The sequence below is a fragment of the Psammomys obesus genome, unplaced genomic scaffold (assembly GCF_907164565.1).
Source record: "Psammomys obesus unplaced genomic scaffold, mPsaObe1.curated_primary_1811, whole genome shotgun sequence".
Lineage (NCBI taxonomy): Eukaryota > Metazoa > Chordata > Mammalia > Rodentia > Muridae > Psammomys > Psammomys obesus.
In genome coordinates, this window is record NW_026596034.1 from 6,033,980 (window position 1) to 6,050,900 (window position 16,921).

A 16,921-nucleotide genomic window follows, 5' to 3' on the forward strand; every position below is an offset into this window, starting at 1 on the left:
TGAGGGATGTTGAGTTCCTTGGAGAAAGTTTGATCCTCACAGTCAGTTTTCAGGGTATCTCCACCTAGCGAACAGCAAATAGCAACAGCAGCAACCAGCAGGGGCAGCAGGGGCAGCAGGGGCAGCAGCAGCCATGGCCTCTCTTGCTCTAGCATTTGTATACTCTCTGAAGAGTCCCCAGAATTCCAAAACATAAACTATTCACAGCCAGCTAAATCATGTCCCTGCCAGAGCACAAGACAGGTTATAGTTAGCTGCTGTGGACAATCTGAAGCAGCCCCACATCCCATACCTGGCATTAAAACAAAAACAATTCACATAACATTTCTATGTTTTTTTTTAAAACCAAAATTCTTGTTCTTGGGTACCAGTATGCCCATTCAAACCATAGCTAGCCATCTTGTAGCACGGCAAGACCTGCAATGGCTGAGGCAAGGGCATGGCTCCACTCGCACTCACAAAGCCTAGCTAAATGGTGAAGCAGTCACAACAAGATCTTGAGTTTAACTACATTTGATGTCAGAGCCTCAGATTTCCAGAGACAGAAAAGGAAATCTCTGCCTTGCATCACCGAGCTCTTCATGGACAGAATAATGTTAGTGTAATGGAAGTTCTGGTCAGCAGACCATCAGACCCTTGCTCGACAGAGCTGCCTGCTTTGGGATGTAGTCACCATTATTGCGAAGACAAGGTGGGAACAGATTTTACAATACTTTTCATAGCAACGTTCATAATGAAGTAAACTCCATTTGTTAAATTAATTCCTCTTGAATGGATCACAAATTCTAAGTATTGAGAATGAAGTTAATAGCCCAGAGATTATTTTATGCCTCGACTGATTGAAAAGTTAGATGTTTATTCAGTATGCACATAGTTTGCTATCTCCTGAGTAAAATGATACAATATGTTTGGACAAGTGTATAATTGCACACATATGAACATATGTACACACACACACACATATATGTATATATACATATATATATATATATATGTATATTACACATCTCTCTATATCCTTTCTCTTTGTAGTACAGATGGCAAACCAAGATTCTATTCAGCAAAAGAATTCTGTCTAGAATAACCAGTTTCTCTGTCTGAGTAAGAAATAAACCAGCCCAATAGAACAGAAAATGGATAACCGTACTGAATTCTATTTGCGTGTTTGAATAGGTCAAGCCTCCTCACTAGTGAGGCTATAAAGAACCAATAGCCACATTGGCTATAGGAGAAACATGTGTGAAAGACACAATAAGATGTGACTATCTGTCCACCAAAATGGCAAACCCCAACAAAATCTGTCCATAGCAAATGTTGCGTTTGTGGGCGAGGAGTACTGGGAGCAGAGAGCACGTGACAGTCATGCTTCGGGAGTGCCAGATGACTGGAAAAGTGACTGTGCTGAGAATTCCTCCCACAGTGTTGTAAATCCTCAAAGTAGCCCAAGCTATCGCCTGCCCCTGACATTTTCTTTCATAAAAAAAAAAAAAAGACTTTTAGGTGCATGTGCGTGCATGTGTGTGTGGGTGGGAGGGGTTGTACATGTGAGAGCAGGTATCCATTGAGGCCAGAGTTCCGGGTGGAGCTGGAGTTCCTGGTGGAGCTGGAGTTCCTGGTGGCTGTGAGCTGCCTGTTGTGGGTGCTGGGAACTGAACTCCTATCCTGTGAGAGCAGCATGTAGTCTTTATCACTGAGCCCTCTCTCTGGCTCCCTAACCTCTCATTATGAAAAGCAAAAAAAAAAAAAAAAAAGTAATAATAATAAGTATTCTGATACATAATCAGACAAACGAGCTTCTGTCTAAGGTAATGTTGGGTCAAGTTTTCTATTATTAACAGCTGATTATATTCCTAATTTACTCAGAGATACAAATCATTGACAACCCTGAACTCTTCCTGCTCTGACTTTTCAGCTTCTTCCAAATGGAAAAACTATTTCTTGAGGTTCCTTGACCATCTCCATCTCTTTGCCTCCTAGTCTCAGCCTGAGAACAATCTAAATTGTAGTGCAGCAGCTGGCAAGATGGTGCAGAGAGGGCCAGGATTCAGTTCCCAGCATCCACATATGGTAGCTCACAGCTGCTTATAACTCCATTCCCTGGGAACCATCTGTTTCTGTCTTCTGAAAGCACCGCATGCACATACAAGCCTGCTTACATACATGTGGACAAACACACACACACACACACACACACACACACACACACTGGTGGAAAGTGTAGAAAAAGCTCAAGGGATCAAGAGGCAGAGGAAAGAGCCTGAATTCCCTTCCATGAGTAACACAGAATGGGTGTTGCACAAACACCTCTCATTCCTTCTCTGAGCATGTAAAAGGCAAATGTGCAAGGGCAAACCCATGTTCCCCAAACTCCCCAGTCGCTGCTGTGGCCTCAGAGCCAGGTCTGTGTGATGGACTGTGGGGAGCGGTTGGGGCCAAAGCAGGTGTGCAACCTCATTCTGGGCTCTCATCTCTGCTGTGTGACCTTTGACCTATTTGTAGCCTGGTTTCCTCATCTCATGGCTATACTGTAGAACAATAGGTCTACCCTTAGGGTAATTTTCAGTATCAAATGTGCTCACATATAAAGAAGCTTGTAAAATCTGTGCCTGCGTAAGCATGAGGAAGGAGGAAATCCTAGAAGTCCAAATATGTCCAAGGGGTGATTGGTCAGCATTGTTTTTAACAGTGAGGCTGAAACAGGGGACAATTGTTGTCAGGGAGTCATGGAAGAGGCATTCGGAACTCCCTAAGTAAAGTCCTGGCGTTCTCTACATACCTTCTAGACCTTTCTTTTACTGTTGTGTGTGATCTGAAAAGAATGAGGTATGTGTGTGTTCTCTCTCTCTCTCTCTCTCTCTCGAGAGAGAGAGAGAGAGAGAGAGTTTCTGAGACACATGCTGTGATGTGGCTATAGCCAGCAACAGTGAGCTGGTAAAAGAGATTTGTCTGCTGGCTACCTCTCATAGGGGGAGTTCTAATGGGGGAGACATTGTTTCTTTGGGTCCATCTAAAAAGCTATTCATTTGCTCAGTGGTACCTGCATGGCATGAGAAACATATTGACTAGCCAACCATGAGCAATAAATCAAGATTTATCATCTCTTGGAGTAAAAATTGACCCCAATTTAACCTCTATTAATATTTATTTCTCAGGTCAATAAATCTAGAATTTGTCTTAGTAAAAGCCAATGCCAATTGAATTCTGTCTATTCATCTTAGAGGTCAAAGAAAAAAGAAAACTATCATTTGAAAATATTATAAATGAAATAAGAAAGCCACCCGCAGAAAAAAGAAAACTCTCTAATTTTAAAACAAATGGAAAAAAGAATTTATAGTCAGCTTCAAACATCATTTGTCTTCATTCCTCATTTAATAACCTCAGTGGAGAGAAACTTCACTATCCAGAAGACAGAGGTTCTGGGCTATGGTTCAGGAACAGGGTATTTTGAATTCATTCTTTTAGTCTTCTGATCATCTACTTCCAAAGACCTGCATTTCTCTCTATGTTAAATTCTATCATATCCTCATATACATTCTATTCTATCTATATTCTGTTGGGCTGGCACTGCAGCTCAGCGATAGGTGACTAGCACATGGTGGTCCTGGGGTGGATCCTTGACACCATAAAAGACAAAGCGAAGTGGAGAGAGAACGGGGGGGACAGATAGGGGAGTCATGGGAGACAGGGAGTGGGTGATGGTAGTACATGCAGCTCTAGTGTTGGTTTTAGTCTACCCACAATCCCCCCCCCCCACACACACACACAAGAACGTCAGCTCTGCCATACATTTTTCTCTGGCCATAGCAGAAAGAAACTTAAGTTACTAAGTTAGAGTTTTAATAGCCTATAAAATGTGATATTACGTGTTGATAAGTCCAGCCAGCAAATGTTCCTTGTATCTTGTCTTCACACTGTCTTGTCCTCTCATGATGCATTGTGTGGGAGGGTAGCTAGTCATAACCCTCATGTGTTTAGCACATCAGTTTTAGATGTCTTGGCTACCTGCAAGCTACTATCTACCTTCCATGCTTCATTTCCTTACTTTCCTTTTCTCCTGGACAATAAATTTGATCCTCCTGGGTCTTAATCCATTTTTGTGCAATAATAGAAAACCTGATATTTACTAATATATAAAGTGGTTAATCTGCCTCAAGATTATGGTGGTTGGAGAATCTGAACAGCATACTGCTTGCATCTAACAAAGGCTTCTTGTTGCAAAAAAAAGAGGGTAAATGGTGTTGTATGGCATTGGAGAGAGAGAGAGAGAGAGAGAGAGCGCACTTCATACAGAAAACAGGCTCTTTTATTCCCTCCCACACAAAAAAATACTTGCATTTGGAGAAATTAACCCATCCTGAAAATCTCCATTAATTCCTCCTGGAGATGTTGTTGCCAAGACCTAATTATCTCCCGTAAAGGTCCCACTGCAATGTTATTACATAGTGAAAGTATCAGTTGATGGGGACAAGCCACATTTAGCTAACGTACTTGGGGAACACCCTTCTGTTCTGTACTTCAGCAACATCGAAACAGGTGTCTTGTTGTCTTAGTTAGTCCCAGCCTATTGCCAAGATACTCTTCCAGGCTGAACTCACACAAAAAGCTGGGAAACACATTACAGTTATGAGGCACCAGATAATGAAGAGGACTTCTAATAATTTTTATTCTTTAGGCTTAATCAATACATGCCAGAACTAACACCTGGGATCTTCTGTCTGTAGCTAGACACATTTTTCCACTGTCCCGCTGGCCTCCTGCTTGACCAAGCATCTAATAGGCAGTGAACTTCAGCATTCCCAAGGCCTGGTTGTTTATGTGAGTAACATACACATACTGAATGAGGGATGGGCTTCCCTAATCCTTCTCTCTCCAAATTTGCCCCTTCCCCTTCATCATCCCAAATTAATTGATGTACTTTATGGTGGTTATAGTAGTACTCAATTGTCTTTTTGTTTAACCAGTTCATTATTGTCATGTGATAGAGACCTCCTCATGTGTCTTCCACCTCTACATAACTTGAGTCCCACACATATTTTGCTCTTTGTAGATATTTACTGATTTATTTGTTGCATAGTATATAAACAAATAAATAAATGCTTAAGTGCAGGGTTGCCTTTGGAAGCAGACATGGAAAATTGAATTAAAACTCCAATTCTTTACCTTTCCCTCTGTGTATTCCTTGCTGTGTGACTTGAAGTCTTGTGACTTACTTTGCAGAAGTGAGGAGGCTGTGCTTGGGTGAAGCAAGACCCTAAGTAGCTTCATTTCTCCCACCTGCTTCCTTTCACCTCCTGTGGCACAACCCGGCCCTCCTGGGTGGGCTCAAGAGAAGGTCAGTTTCTTTTGGAGCAGAATGACTTGCAGTACATCAGTCTAGAAGGGTTGGGTTCCAAGCATGAGAAACACTCTTCAGTTTTCAGCTTCTGGCAGGAGGGCTGCTTACTGCACAGAGATGGAAGGACAGAGATGTGGCGACAGTCAAAGGCAACGGGAGGTGGCAGGCTGAGCAGTTGGAGTGTGGATCTAGCTGGCGGCTCAATGGTCCTGACTTTTAAAGACTCAGATTTTTCAAGTTGAGCCGGGATGGCATAGAATTAGGAAGTCATGGGGGGCAAGTGCCGTTCTTTTCCCCCTTTCTCTCATCTCCGCCCTTCGCACAACAGAAGCCTCAGTGTGGATATGACTCCAGCTACTACCACAGTTTTACTGGGAGCCTCCTTTGCCTGTGACGAAAGCCATAAGCCTCCCCATCAGGGCTGAGGGAGATCAAGTCACGCCTCGCTGTGCGCATTTGTTGTCTCCATTTCCGCCATTTATGAGAGGAAGCAAAGTTAATTCGACATTTATTCATCTTCTATAATGAACTTGTGAAGAATGGCATGGATCACTTCCCGCAGGCTCCCAGAACATCATTTTCTAAATGTGCTTTTTTTTTTTTTTAAATCACCTAAAATGTTTGTCTGCCCCGAGGTTTCAAGACGGAAGATTCGGTGTTTCAAGCACTATGCAGAACCCATAATAAATTCACTATTAATTGGAGTAGTGGGAAAGTCAATTACAGAAAAATTCCCAATCTTTTTATCAACCTACTCATATTTCTTATTATCCGGCATGCAACGTTTGTTTTTCCAACACAAATAATGTTAGCACTTATGCATCTAATTTACTTTGTCTTGGAATCTTTTGGTTTGCTTCTTAATGCAGTTAAGAAACATTTCCGGCTTCTATTTAAATGGTGGCATTAAAATTTTTTTAGAACATTATAATTTAACTATGTCGCTATGACGATAGTGAGGCTTTCGAGATGATGATCCAGCTTTCCGTGCTCCAGAGCTAAGACTGTAGGAAGTCACTCGGTGATGGAGTTTGGCGGGACCCAACATGGGGGAGACAATGCTTATCTGTCTCCTGGAAGACAATGCTTATCTGAGCGGTGGGATTCAAATGCCCCCGAAATCAGGGTTCAAAAACAGGCTTCCCAGAAAAGGAAAGGCCTCCAGTTGTACCCTGGAGATGTCACCAAACTGTTGGGCGCGGTGCCTGTGCAGTTACAGGTAAAGTCTCAGGCTTAGCTCTCATTGGCTTGTGCAAGGTCATGTGATCACCTCTGAGCTAATCAGAATGGACAAAAGGATGGCTAGCTTTGATTGGTTCCAGACTTAAGGTGTTTGTTTGTTTGTTTCCCCTGAAAACATAACTAAGGTGGGCCTTGCTTGCATTATACAGACGCAAAAGAAGTTCCCCAAAGAAAAACGGCCATTTTTACCAGAAATGGATAGAGAAAACGGCTGTAATTCCCACCCCTACCTCATGTTTTGTGACTATAGAAAACACCAACAAAGTAAAATAGAACTGTGTATCACTACTTGAAGACTTACTTTTTGATTGGACGATTATGCTCCATGATATGGTCTAAATGTTTGTGTCTACTCAAAATGCCTGTGTTGAAACTCTGTTCTCAAGTTGATGGCTTCAGGAACTGAGATACCTGGAGAAGAGATCACAGGGACAGAGCTTTCCTGAATGAAAGGTTTGCTTCTATTAAAGTACCTGAGGACTGCCCTTGGCTCTTTTACTGAGTGTGTACATGGAGAGGGAACTGTAAGTGGGCCAGAAAGTGGACAGTGAATCTGCCTTGGACTTGGTAGCCCCCACAACTGTTGGAAATGGGTTTCTATTGTACACATGCTAGCAGGCCTGACGTTATTTTGTAAAAGCTCCAGGACGGACTTAGACACCTCTTTATGAACTGTTAGATCTACAGCTTTACTTTGTTCCCATCATGGCAGAGTACACTTCCTGTCCCTTGACCTTAGGTTTGATAATATCATTTACTTTGGCCTCCTGGACATCGTAGGGTGGTGGGTCAGGGTGCAAGTTTGAAAAGTGCTGATGTGTTTGGGTTTGTCCTGTGACTTTGGCTTACTGCCATGAAAAGGATGTGCTGTGGGGATCTGCTGACCACAGACATGCGAAGCACACCTGAATAGGAATTGCTACCTGGGCCCAGTCTGGCTAAATTCAGATCATCTGAGCCCGAGTGAACCTCAGATGCTCAGGTGAGAAGTGAAGTTTATAGCTGAGGGCCAGTGAGATTTTTTTTTTTTTAATGACACCTCTCATTCCAATCTAACTCTGGAGAAACTGGAAATGGATATGTACCTGATAGTCCACTAGCTGCATTTACAAGAAAGCTATTTATCTTTTCTCTTTAGTCTGTCCAGACACCATCTGTGAAGTGAATAAAAATGATTTCTAATTTGGTTGAGTAATTTCTCACTATAATTCCCCTAAATTAGATTTTATTTCTATTGTCGCTCTTTTTATAAACTTTCTCTCAAACTCTAAGAGTTTGTAATTTGTGTCCCCACATGTGTGACATTGAACAGGATGCTATAAATATTCCACCACTCTGAGCATACTCCATAAGAATTATAACACTATTATTATGACTACACTTAGCATCTACAAATTTGCCTGTAAATGGAGATTTATTGGGGGTTTCAGCATCTCTGTGACAGAACAATATTAACGTCTTCACAAGCACAAGCAAGTTAATCCAATTTTCTATATGCTTAGAGATGTTAACGCTCTCAGTTTGTCCAGCTGGCTTTCTACATACAGTAGCTTCTCTGTTACATGAAAGTCTGGGAGGAGGGGTGCCATTTGTGTATCTTTTTTGTGGTATTATACAGGACTTGAGATTGAAGAGAAACAAAACCTCCACAGACATAGGCCTTCCATTTATTCTGAGCTACAGACATTCAAATAAGGATGAAAAAAGGGCCAAGGCTTGGTCCCTTCAGGAGCATCTGTAGTGTTTTCCATGGTGACTCCTTAAAGAAGGCACATGGTTGCAGAGGGACTCAGTGACTCAGTCCTCCAGGGTTTGAATCACGTGATTCCTTTGATTCATGTAATGCATTCAAGAGACATTTGCTCAAAGCCTGTGCTAAGACGAGCGAGGTTTAAACATTGTGGGTTCTGGCTTGGTAGGCCTAATGTTCTACTGAAGTGCTTCAAAGCTGAACAAGTTATTCTACAAAGGTGAACATTTAGTCTAGGAAAGTTCTGATGAATGTAGGAAATTTGGTCTCAGCAGGCAGCTTGAGAAGCTCTCTAATAAAAGAAGTGGTGCGTGTGAGTTCTGGGGGACAGATATGAAGCAACTCTGTGCTTCTGAACAATGACTGGTGGCCACAGGTCTTATGTCGGGGTGGAGCAAACTGCACTCCGGAATCTGAAAGGACTGTCTCAATGCTGGGGAGATGCAATGGACAGGCATTCTTAGATGTGCCTGGAAGGTAGGTAGAGTCCATATGTTTAGGGTGTTTATGTTCATTCTAATGCAGTTAGAAGGCATTGCATAGGGCTGGCTGAGCAGGGCTGGGGTGTGTGAAGGACCTGCTGTTTGAGTATCTTTTTCCATTATTAGGAGGAATGGCTGGGAGTACAAGGCAAGCCACCCCTCAGATTGATGGAGTGTAAATGTGATATTTCTACTCTTCCTTTCTCTTTTGCTATGGATTGATTATTCATCCCCTTCAAAATCCCTGTTGTAACGTAATTGCCATTGTTAACAGTGCTGAAAGGTGAGCCCCAGTAGGGATTGTTGGAGTGTGCCTGTCACCCCAGCACTTAGGCAGATCACAAGTTCTACTGTGGGATGATACAGTGAGAAGAGTCCTCCCGTGCTGTGGTGGTAGTCTTCCCAGCCTCCAGAGCTGAAATGGGCAAGGACGTCTTTAATTCCAAGAGAGTAAAATCTCCCATTTGTGGCACATGTTGCTCTTCCCTCTTGGTCGTTTGTGTTTTTATCTGTTTGTAGGTTATTCTGAGGTCAACTTCAGTAGGGTTAGTACCCATGAGATCACCAACACCATGGATTGTGAAAGTGCTTCTATTAATATTGATCTGTAAACCTGATATTTCTGCATGGTATTGGTAAGATTTTGAGAAAGGTACAAGAGATAAGAGCCCACTTCCCAACCTAAGGCTAGAACTGAAATACATAAGCAGAGAAGCCACAGAAATCACGTTGACTGTGCTGCTGTTGAAGGTGAATTTGGATAGCATGGCTCAGATACATGACCACCAGAGCAAAGGGTTTCCCATTGCCACACATGAAAATTAGACTAATCCGGGTACAGTGGTGCACATCTGTAATCCAGCACTCGGGGAGGCAGAGGCAGGCAGATCTCTATGAGTTTGAGGCCAGCCTGGTCTACAGAGTGAGTCCAGGACAGCCAACACTAAAGGCTAAACAGAGAAATCCTGTCTAGAGAAAACAAAAACAAAAAGGGAACTATCCATTTCTGATGTAAAAAACAAAACAAAACAAAACAAAACAAAACAAAACAAAACAAAAAAACTGCTAAAAGCTTAGACATTTGTGTTAGCTAAAGTTTTACTGCTGAGCCAAGTGAAGGTAAAGATCATGGAGACCCTTCTTTTAGCAAGAAGAGATGAAGATGTTGGAGTCCAAAATGTGCTGGGACCATTAAGGAAGAATGAAGAGTGTTTCTTGAAGATAATGAAATTAACTGACCCCTGAATGAAAGACTGCTTACTCAAAGACTGTTGATTATTTACTATGGAGCAGGCTCTACTACAGAGGATGGCTTTGAGTTGACAGAGGGAGATGGTGGAATTCCATGGTGAGGTTCCATGTTAGACAGCAACACAGACATTTACAGTACAGAAAACAAGACTAATTACTTTCTAAGTTTGTTGGTTCTCCACTGGCGTCACCACGACAGAGACCACTCCTGCTAAGGGGTTCTTGCTGTTAGTATCCTTCTGGTGACAGGGGCAACGTGGAGGCTAGAGCAGACAGTAACCACTAAGCAGCCAACATCTGTAGGACCAGTACTCAGCTAGTGATGGGCACAGCTAGTTCATGCTCTGGTTCCTTTGCTTCTTACATGAACCAACTCGGAATACAATTTTTCTATTTGAACATTGAGTACAGCTGTTCATGTGAAAACAAGGTACCCCTCTTCCCTATGGGCATTTCCTGAGAGTGCTGCTCAAATCAAAGAGGCTCACACCTTTTTTGCATCTCAAGATCTGCCTCTGGTAAAATAATTCTCCACATTTTACTACTTTTAGGGAGCAACATATAAGTTGATTATCTACAAGCATAATTAAATATTAAACTAAGTCACATTCCCAAGTGCTTATTCATAAGATCAATCTGCTATCAAATATTGTTGAGCACACTTCTGATCAGTGTGGGGGATTGTGCCAAGTACTTAACAACATCACATGCTACACACTAAAAGTGCTTATGGGATGTGACTTCACTGTATGATTCACATCACTACATTGACTGTAATGGGCTTGTTTTTTGTTCTTAAGATGGGTTTGTCTTTCTTCTATCACAATCATTCTAATAACATGTTGCAATGTTGACTCAGCTGCTGCCAAATGCCTTTCACACATCATCACGAGGTGCTTACCTTAAGCCCAAAGGGCAATACTTGTCCAGTTATAGCAAGTGGATCATGCTGGTGTTGCCATTCTTAGGTCAGGACTTGGGCAATTGCTTGGACAATTAGTCAGAGATCAGCCTGCTTTTGAAGAACAGGTCAGGGTTTCTATTGAAAACTCAATGTTCTCTTGGATGTTGGTCCAAGCTCTGTTTCTATATTGTTATTCTTCACACGTGCATCCACACATGCACAGCAATACACCCTGACGGGTGCATTCCTCTTTCTATGAGTATGTTTAATATTACAAAATAACAAATGGCACCAGGAAACCTTCATACATGTTTTAATCACATGAACCTCCTAATATCTTATTTTGTTCTCCCTCCCTCTTCCAATGGTCACCTTCCACTTTCATGACTTACAATCATATGAATATGGATCTAAAAATTTTTGGATTGTGTGTATGAGATGAAATATTAGATATTTGCTTCCTTAATGGTGGCCATTCTCATTCAGATGAAGTGGATTTTAAAAGGATACAATTACAGAACCCTAAGTGAAGCAATGCTGCTTGTTTTAATATTCTTCCCCTGTCTCTGGTTAAATAGACAACATTTTCATGTAATTACAGTACACATTTTTCATTCTGTTCACTTCTACCTTTATTTTTCACCAGTATTTTTCCTCTCTATCTATTTAATCAATGCTTTTTAAATGTCAGAGGTAGAACCCTGCAACTAGAAGGGACTTAAACTATTCTGAAATCCCACTGGAGACTCAGAGAAAAACTCTTTTTAGCCTTCTGTATTTTTCTGGCTGCTGCTCCTTTCAAGGGAATGTGCCTGGACATTGTCTCCAGCAGGAGCTAGCCCCAGTGAACCAGGCACATAGTCTTGGCACACTGTCATTTATTCACTCATACAGTCTCTCAGCATGTAGCCACTGGGAACCCAACTGTCTCACTAGACAGTGGCCATGCTGCTTTCTGCAGAGGCAGGCAGTGGAGGGTCAAGGTAGCCAAGGATCAGGAACCAGAAAACGAAAAGAGAAGAGAGACCACTAGAACAGGATATGAGGGGTCACACCTGTCCGGATGAGTAGTCAGGAATGTAAAGCAGAAAGATGGACAGAAGTCCACAGCAGATCATAAAGAGGAGAGCACCAAACATGAAGTCAAACATAAAGCATAAAGGCATTAGTGACAAGGACAGACCCTGAGAAATTCAACAAAGACCAGCACAGGTCGCTTTTGAGCATGGCTCCTGGAAAGGTAACCACACATCCCAAACACGGTGCATCCATCTGCTGCAAGAGCCTTTGAGAAGGACCGTAGCCATGAGCCAGGCTGCCTGGGTTTGACTCTCAGGTGGGCTCTATGTGACTTTAGGTAAGTTACTTCATTTGCACAGTTTCTAGATTCACAAGACAGTGATGACATACAAGCACTTAGTTCCTAGACATATAAAGAGATGTACAAGAGTCAATGCTTGCAAACTTCTTCTCTTCCTCTACCACCTCCTCCTCCTCTTCTTCTTCCTGGCATATTAAAAATGAAGAAATGCTATAAGGCAATTTCTAATTGACAAAGCTGCACGTCAAACATGTCTCCCGACAAAGCAACACATGTAGTGTGTGCACAAGAAATGCACACTGCAGCGACACTAGGTGACTGCATTCGCAAATGACCCGTACACTTTGCATTTGAAGAACGGGATGAACGATGAACGTGAGGCTCCCAGCCAGATGGTTCTGTGCCTCCGCCCCAGGCAGATGGTTCGGTCTGGGTACTCCTCAGAAAGAACACCTCCCCTCCCCCTCCTGTATCATCCCCACCACGCAAGACCTCACCCTGCTCCCTCTGTGCTTTGCTCACCAACTTCAGGTGCATAGCGCCTCACCCATAATTTCTTTTCTTTTAAAAATTTCTCCAGGAGAAGACTCCACCTGATAAGCAGAATATTCTTTGTGGGTTTGGAATAAGCCTGAAAACCAAAGCCTTGTTTCTCCTTTCCTCTCAACCCATCTCAAACACCCACCCACATACCTGCTTGCTCGCGTCCTCACACTTGCTGCCCCCCACCACACACAGGCTTGCACACTGAAACCTACCTCCAGCTCGCTGTGCTGTCCCTTTCCTCCACGCATCTGCACAGACTTATTTCATAAAAACGTCAGCTGTTAAGTTAACATTATTTAAGGGGCTTTGGGTTTTAGTTCCTGAGTGCAACCTAAGCTGGATCCTCAAAGACCTGACAAGAAGCCCAGGCTGTATAAAACATGACCCACAGAGGCACTAAATAAATAACCTGGCTGTGGGCTCCCAGGCCTCTATTTATCACCGAGGCAATGATAAGGATCTGATTTAGAGTGAACCCTGCTGAGGGTCGAACCAGCACAAGCTGTAATATGATCTGCAGGGGAGGGCTGATAACCTTAAACAATGTGAAGAAACCCTGTCAGATAAATAAAACAAACTGTTTGTCCATTAAATAGTGCTGTCAGTAAGAGAACTGGGAAGCCAAACACAGCTAAATCCAATTCCTTTATGGCTGCACAAAGCCAGAAACATCTGAACCAAGCTGGGGGATAAGTTTTCTCCGAACAGACTGCAGGCTGGAGATCTGATTATTGAAGTCTCTGGAGGAGGAGAGAGCAGATTTTTGATCCAGGGCATGCCCTATGCCCTCTGTCATCCATGGACTTTGGTGCAATGGCTTCTCATCCTGCTGGTTCAGCCCACCCTGCTGGCTTGTTGATGTGGACCCATGAGATGACCCTGGCAAAATAATACTGAAGAAATTATGGCAGGATGCTCAGAAAGGCTAGTGTGTGGGTGAATAGGCTGGTCACTGATGGGCTTGCCAACCAGAGTATAGAGGAGTTCATGTTAAAGGATAACCTGCCACTCAGCCTTGTCAATCAGGCTGCCTCCAAATAAGCCCGCTGCTGTTAAATCTGATTGTGTTCTATGATGAAGACAGGGATTTGAATGGGAAATCTCAAGAGGCAACATAGAAATGTGAGATTTCTATCATGTTCGATGTTGCCGTAAGATGTTTTAGAATTCCATGTGTGGCTAGTTGAAAGCTGTCTGGATTTTTTTTTTTCAGCTTACAGCCAGCCAGCCTTCAGACTAGTGAAGGCAAGAGGGAATGTTTTCCTAGTAGTCATCATGAAACTGCTGTTCACATCAGGTTGAACTTGGGAATACAAAGGACACAGAGACAACTGTGTTTGTTCGCAGGCTCTCAGGCACATCTGTTTCTCCCTTCCAACTTCTTGATAGAATCCAGGGAGAAGGTCATTGTACATGCCACAGATTCATCCCATGACAGAGAATCTCTGCCATTGGTACCCTACAACTTTTCCTGGGATGTTTACCTCTGCACAGAAAATGCTGATCTCTCTCTGTGCTAGTATTTCTCACTAGTTGAATAGGGTCTGAGTCTCGGTAGTTCTCTTGAGGCCTAAGGCAACCAAAACATGGTCCCACAATTCAGCCAACACAACATGAAGTCAATTTTCTGATACTTCCTCCCTATGGAAACTGAAGTCTAGTCTGTGTTCTTGAAGAAAAGCAACCATACATGTGATCAGCATGACCAAGCCAGGCTTTGTGAGGAGATCCAGAGAATATGTCAAACTGGCTAACAGGAACAGGCTGTTCTGGAGGACTGTGGTTGGTTCTCAGCACAGGCTCAGAGCTGTCAGTAGTGCTTGCTGAGCAGGAACATTCCAGGGCCTTTTCCTGGCAGGCTGAAGTGGGTATGACCCAGGGACCTTCATCACTAATAGGTATGGGCTATTTTTTACATGGTGATTTAATGCAAGTGTTCATCTTTGATTCCGCTAAAGCCAGCATCCTCACACTTGCTTGTCAGACTTGTAAAAATGTTTGCAAATGTGGCTCTTCAGGAACCCTCTAGAAGACAGACTTGGTTTGGGTATGGGGTTGAATTTTGATGTACCCGTGGTGAGTGTGGAAAGGGAGAAACCCTTGTCTCTTTATGATGATCTGAAGGTGTAGCCCTTCTCCTCACCTTACAAGAACTGACATCCAGAAATGGAACATGACCATAATTTTAGATTCAGGACAAGATTAGGTTTCCTCGCACAGGCTGTGGCTGTAGATGTCTGCTGCAGGCTCTGAAGGCTGCTGTCTGTCCACATCACTCACTGTGAGTTCAAGTTCATTTGGGGAAGGAGAAGAGGAAGTATTTATTTGCATTGAATTATATATTTTTCATGTACTTGATGTGTATTATTGAATTATCCTGTCACCTGTCTCTGAACCAAGCCAGATTCTTGGTTGATTCAGATTCTGTATTTTCTTGGCTTTGAGATGGTTCTGGGTAAAACTTTGTGGCTTTAGGTCAGACTACCCATTCACTGAGAGTCCTGTGTGCCAGCGATCAAGGATTAATTCTTGATTGAAAAGCAGCTCCAGGGATTGAGAGCAGTAGACAGAGGGTCAGAGCAAATGTTAAATGGATCGACAATACAGAAATTTGAAATGTTTTTCCTAATAATTTTTTTTTTTAGATCAGAATGTTGTATATACTATCTTTAGTTCTGGGATAAATGGAATATTGGCTTAAGAATTTGCAGGTAGTGAGGCTGGATTATCTGTTTGTGATCATAGCACTCTGGAGGTCATCACTGGAGCCCACAAGTTTAAGAGCAGACAGGGAAATATAGCAAGCCCTGACCTCAAAACAACAACAGCACACATAGGCACAAACATTTCTACATGGATAACCATTTTTAATATTGAAGAAATGATTCCTTAAGTGAATAGAAATTTAAATTTTTTCAAAAGAAATATAATGTAAGATGGCCAAGAAAAACTATTTAAAAAGAGGTCTATCGTGACCAATAGGAGTGGAATGGAACCCCAGGCATGTAAATGACTTCGGGTCTGATGTAATCCACAGCTTTGGGTGATAGCACTGGAAATCCTTCCTCCTTAGCATCACTTTCTGTGCTGACTGTACTTCGACAGTACAGTCATGTTCCCTCTCCCATATCATAACTCCCAACTTACATCCTACCAGCTGGACAACACTCATGTTCACCTATCACATTCTCTTATTGGCTTATTTTGAGACGTGTGCACTCTCCCTCCCCTCTCCATCCATCATTGTATAGCATGCTGACTACTTGTCTTGTATTCAGCAGAGTGGACAGGCAGTAAGGACATAGTGGTACCCAAAGACAGGGGAGATTAGGATTGTAACAGTCAAAGGGGAAACTGATCCTGGTTAGGAATGAACTATGGATGTTTTCTACAAATACAGACAAGATGGATGTAGAGAAAGAAATCGAGACTATTTTCTCTTCTCTGTCTCATATTAACACTCACTAAATTAAGAAGTCAAAATATTGAAATGAACACTCACCCAGAAGGGGACTTAGACAAGATCCTTCTGCACTTGTGAGAATTCTAACTTAGTATTGTCTTTGGGACAGCTACTTAAGTTTTTGTTTTCCTTTAAGAACCTATAGTAACTGAGTTTGGCTAATAAAGTGTCTGCTTAGTACATTATGAAAGTCCTAGGAGACTATTGAATCAATTAGAATGATTTGTAATTAGCACACCAACCTAATGACAGGGTGTCTCTAAATTGCTTGAAAATAGTTTGGTCTTTTAAGGGACCTTCAATGCCCCTCTTGTGGGCTCATTTATAGTAGTGATAGGTTTATTAGTTTTTTTTAATTAAATAATAAATTTCATCCAGATTCTGCATGAAATGTTTCAAGTTCTGAATTAAATATTTTTTGAATAATGGACTAAGTTGTTTTATTAGATAGAACTCCCTATCCACATGGAAAATTATTCACAAAATTCTCTTAAATGGGACAATGCAAAAAGCACCTTTGAAAATTCTAATTTACAGGAAAAAAAATAGTGTTAGGTTCTGAAGCCCTGTCAAATGGAGAAGCCAGAAAGAATAGATTTGCCATTGAGGGTGCAATCAATGGCAAAT